Below are 5,038 nucleotides of genomic sequence, written 5' to 3'. Positions count from 1 at the left end.
GGAAAAGCTCACTCACTCACTCTATCTATCTATCTATCTATCTATCTATCTATCTATTCCTCCATCCATCCCTCTCTCTCTATATTAATCCATCCATCAATCCATTTCATTATGTATGTATGTATATCTATCTATCTATCTATCTATCTATCTATCTATCTATCTATCTATCATCTATCCATCCAGCCACCCTCTGTCTGTCTGTCTGTCTATTGGTCTATCATCTGTCATCTATCTATCTTTATCTTACTGAGAACTTGATACTTAAAAATGAAAAGAACAGATGAAGACCTCCTCATGGAACCTTTGTTAAGCGATTAATGGAGGATGTGTTCCAGCAAAATACGGGAATAAATCAAATAAGAGGAAAGCATAAGCTTTGCACAGTGGCAGTATGGTAGCCAGTGAGGTTTATTCCAGGTGCAATTATTGCTAATTGATAACGTTTCCCAATATCCCACCATGACAACTTGAAACATAGTCGGTACCGGCAATTTTTGACAGTCTCTAGTGACCAAGATTTAAAAAAAGACAAAGAAAGAGGCAAACATAGAATCTAGGGAAGCATGTCTCTAACAAAGGAGAGTAGCAAAAGAAGTGCCTGGCTGAAAACCATTCAGAGGGCCTAGAGAGCAACCATCCTTGTTCAGAGCAGGAGAATGAAGGCCGTCATGATGCAGAGCTCCATCCAGAAAAAAAGTAGACCCAATGGAATGGATGAAATTGTCGGTGGTAACTTAGAGATGAAGGAAAGTATTAACAACATTTAAATGAAAATTAGGCAAGCAAAAAAAATAAGAATTTTTAAAAAGGTGACACAATAGTGAACAAAAGGCTCTACAAAAAATAATGTATCGATCCTCTTCCTAAGCTGGCGCTCAGCAAGGAAAAGGCCATATTCAGTTCCAGCGCCAAGATCATGAAGCCCAATGACGAGAAGCCGGACGAGTTCAAGCCCAGCATCTCCCAGGCTCTTCTGCAGCTGGAGATGAGCTCAGACCTCAAGGCTCAGCTCAGGGAGCTGAATATTATGGCAGCCAAAGAAACTGAAGTTGGTAGTGGTCGGAAAGCTATCATAATCTTTGTTCCCGTTCCTAAACTGAAATCTTTCCAGAAAATCCAAGTCCAGCTAGAAGCGAATTGGAAAAAAAGTTCAGTGGGAAGCATGTTGTCTTTATCACTCAGAGGAGAATTCTGCCTAAGCCAACTCGAAAAAGCTGTATGAAAAATAAGCAAAAGCATCCCAGGAGCCGTGCCCTGACAGCTGTGCACGACGCAATCCTTGAGGACTTGGTCTTCCCAAGTGAAATTTTGGGCAAGAGAATCCGCATGAAACTGGACGGTGGCCTGCTCGTAAAGGTTCATTTGGACAAAGCACAGCAGAACAATGTGGAACATAAAGTTAAAATTTTTTCTGGTGTCTATAAGAAGCTCACGGGCAAGGATGTTAATTTTGAGTTCCCAGAGTTTCAATTGTAAACAAAAATGACTAAATAAAATATTTTCACGGTAAGAAAAGAAGAAAATAATAATAATGTTGTGATAACTTTTTCTTTGCAGCGAGTTATATTTTCTGAATCAGATTATATGGATTCAACTAAAAGTAGCTTTTAACTATATTTAAGAAATAAGAGAGAGGAGGTGAGAGTACAGAAGTTAAATGCACGTGTGTCATATATGGAAATTTAAAGATAAAGTCTGAAGTATTGATAAATCTAGATAGAGAAGTATATACCTATGTAGAAGAGACTTCTAGAGGTCGCCCAGAAGCTGTCTCTCCTTGTGCAACAGGAGGCTTTGGTACATGGCTGGCCAGTGCAAGCAATACTTCTCCACCCTCCAGGCTGGGATGAAGTTTTGGCTCATGAGTTGTACATACACGTTTCAAGTGACAGCACCTGAAATCCTTCAAGGAACAGCATGTCCATGTGCCCTTTGCCTTTTTGTCTTTGTTTATTTTCCCCATCTTGATTTCTAAAACATAGATTCTACCTCAGACTGTGAGGACAGAGGCTACATTCTAGTGGCAGTGGAATGTGAACTGGGAGAAGTCTGGCTCTTTATACCGCAAGTCTTTTATGTAAGAGAAAAACTCAAAAACAAAAACCCTGTCTTTCTTATTTGAGGCATGGCTTTGAGCTTGTCAGAGCCAAACCTAAACTCTTTTAGCATAGTATAAGAAATGTGAAGGGAACATCAGGAACCAACTGAAATGATAAAAAATGGTTGTCTCTGGAGAGTATATTTGGCACTAAGGAGGGACAAAGAAGGAGCTACTGTTTTCCATTATAAACTTCAGTAATAATAAGCCGAATATGAAATTGCTATTTAGTAGACTGAAATTGGTTAAATATCAGTGATTTACTATGCTTCAATCTAATATATAAATTTTAAACCAGGTGCATGTATTGGTATGATTAAAACATCTTTGAATACAAAAGAAAGAAAGAGGAGACTGGGTAAGTAGACAGGAATCTAATCTTGAAAGACCTACTATGTCATAGAGAGGGTCTGTGGTTTAACGTGATCAGATTGGTGTTTTGAAGATGATTCCCAAAGTAAAATGGAGAATATACTTTATAGTATAGCTCCATTGTATAGTAGCTATAGTAAATAATTTTAAAAGAAGCCTTTATAAAGCAATCAAGGCAACAAATAATGAAAACTAAACCAAGGCTGTTGCAGAGAAGATGAGGTTAAGAAATATGTTATCAATCAGAGAAAGAGAGCAGGAGATGGAAGAGAGGCAGTCTGGCAAAGTGGTTAAGAATCTGAATCTGAAGTCTCTTAGACTGTCCGTTATCCTGTGTGGCTTTGGCAAGGTTCTGTAATCATGCTGTGCTTCCTGTTCTCATTTATAGAATGGGGATAACAATTGTACCTCCTTTTTAGACTTGTAGTGAACATTACATGCAAGAGCACATATGAAAATCATACAGAAGTGGTGAGAGTGCACGTTCTTGTCTTTTTCTGCTTCTCAGGGGAATGCTTCCAGCTTTTCCCATTCAGTATGATGTTGGCTGTGGGCTTGTCATAGATGATTCTTGAGTACACATGGACACAAAGATGAGAACAAGAGACACCGGGGACTACTAGAGGAGGGAGGGCAGTGGGGAGGCAAGGGTTGAAAAACTAACTGCTGTGTACTATATTCACTACCTTGGTAATGGGATTATTCATACACCAAACCCCAGTGGCACGCAATTTACCATGTAACAAACCTGCACGTGTACCCCCCAAACCTAAAACAAAAGTCGGAAAAAAAAGGAAAAGTAACAAACTGCCTGGTGCAGAATAAATACTGAATAAATGTGAGCTACTATTATTACTATAGGTTGCTTCATCCATTGGAGGAAGCTCAGGAGAATGCACAGCCTGGGCAGTAGGAAGATACTAAACTCTATTCTGGAATGTGGCGTTTGAGCTACTGGCTAGATCTAAGAGGATTTGTCTGATAAAGAAGATTGACAGGACAGAAGTTGTGCTACAAATAGGATTCACTGGGACCCACGTGGAACTTGAAGCTATGGGAATGAATTCGTTCTACATCTAAGAGGAGTATGTAGAGTGAGGAGAGAGAGGGAAAAAATAGAAACACCAATATTTAAGGAAAAGGGAGGCTTCCAAAGAAATTAAGAGTAACAAACCAGAGATTTGGGAGAAGGGCAAGTGGGGAACATTGGGAAGTAACAATTTGCAGGAGTGTTTCGGCATGCCCAAACTGGAACTGGATGTAGACAGGTCCCTTGGCTTTAGCAACTAAGTGGGTGATCACCATGTTGGTGGTCCGAGGAGCTCAGGAGTCAGAGGGCAGAAAGCAGAGGTGCTGCCAAACATGATGAAAGCAAACTGAGCCACTGGGAGCAGACTCTTCTTTCTAGAAGCTTGTCTGGGAATGAGAAAACTGGAAGAGATTTGACAGTGTTTGCACATGTAAATAAATAAGACTTCAGAGAGGAAGGAAAAAAACATAAAATAAATAGCACACATGAGAAAGCAGGGACCCTGAGATCTGTTCTTTTCTGATTCTCCATTTTGCCTTCTCAGATAAGTAGAATGTGTGACAACAAAAAGACGAATTATTATTCTTGGCACTTAATTATGTAAGATCTGTTTCAAAGCCTCATGGGAGAGTGTTTTGTCCTGTTATATATTCTTTTTCAGTATGCTTTCCTAAAAAGTAATAACAGCATGTGCAAAGAAACACTGAGAGAGAAATCAATCTGAAACAACATCACGTCTAGAGATTATTTTCTATGCCCAAACAGAAATAGCTCTTTTTGATAGCTTTTCCTATTAACATGCCACTTTTAGAAAAAATAGGAAAGTGCTGTGCTTCACAGTCGGAAAACTGCTTTCTATTTTAACTCCTTCAAAAAGGTAATGAGTAATTTCATCTGTCTACAAAACTAGATGCGTGTGTATGTGTGTGTTTAAAAAGTCCCGGAGGTCAAAATAAGTCTTTATATAATCAGAAATTTTGTGATCTTTCAGTAGAAAACAATCACGAATAATGGAATAAAATGTGTTTTTTGATCTCAGGATGTGACAAAAGGCATTTCTTACAGCAAGAAGTAAAGGCAGACAGCCACTGGAAGGTGGCTGCTGTGCTGTGGTCTCTGTTCCTGCAGCCTTGTTTAGTAGCCACTATAAATAGAAACAGTGCGGGCATAGGAGAACGGATGCACTTTTGTACATCAGCATCAGACTGCTCCCAGGAATTGAATGGCCATTGTAGCTGAGCATAAGAACTGAATAATTCTTCTTAAATGATTTTCAATGCATATACTGCTCGACATGTAAGGGAATGGTAGTTTACATGTATCACTTTGAGAGAACTGAAGAAAAGCTCAATAAGAAATTTGCCGCAACATGGATCGAACTGGAGGTCATTATGTTAAGTAAAATAAGCCAGGCTCAGTTTATTTGCATGTTCTCACTCATATGTGGGAGCTAAAAGAAATGAATCACATAAAGTTAGAGAGTACAATGGTGGTTACAGAGGCTGGGAAGGGTAGCACGGATGAAGAACACTTGG

At 39.3% G+C, this 5,038-nt stretch overlaps 1 non-coding gene and 1 pseudogene across 1 annotated transcript; both read left to right on the top strand.

Annotated features, from left to right (window-relative positions):
* The first annotated feature begins 375 nt into the window (after positions 1-375).
* LOC112440151 (U4 spliceosomal RNA) lies at positions 376-514 on the top strand. Its single transcript, XR_003028341.1, has one exon. It is a non-coding gene; the product is annotated as a U4 spliceosomal RNA (small nuclear RNA).
* Positions 515-671: 157 nt separating this feature from the next.
* LOC100971860 (small ribosomal subunit protein eS7-like) lies at positions 672-1,479 on the top strand (annotated as a pseudogene).
* The last annotated feature ends 3,559 nt before the right edge of the window (positions 1,480-5,038 follow it).

This window comes from Pan paniscus, chromosome 5 (genome assembly GCF_029289425.2).
Source record: "Pan paniscus chromosome 5, NHGRI_mPanPan1-v2.0_pri, whole genome shotgun sequence".
In the NCBI taxonomy this organism is placed as follows: Eukaryota; Metazoa; Chordata; class Mammalia; order Primates; family Hominidae; genus Pan; species Pan paniscus.
This window is presented reverse-complemented; position numbering and strand designations above follow the sequence as displayed.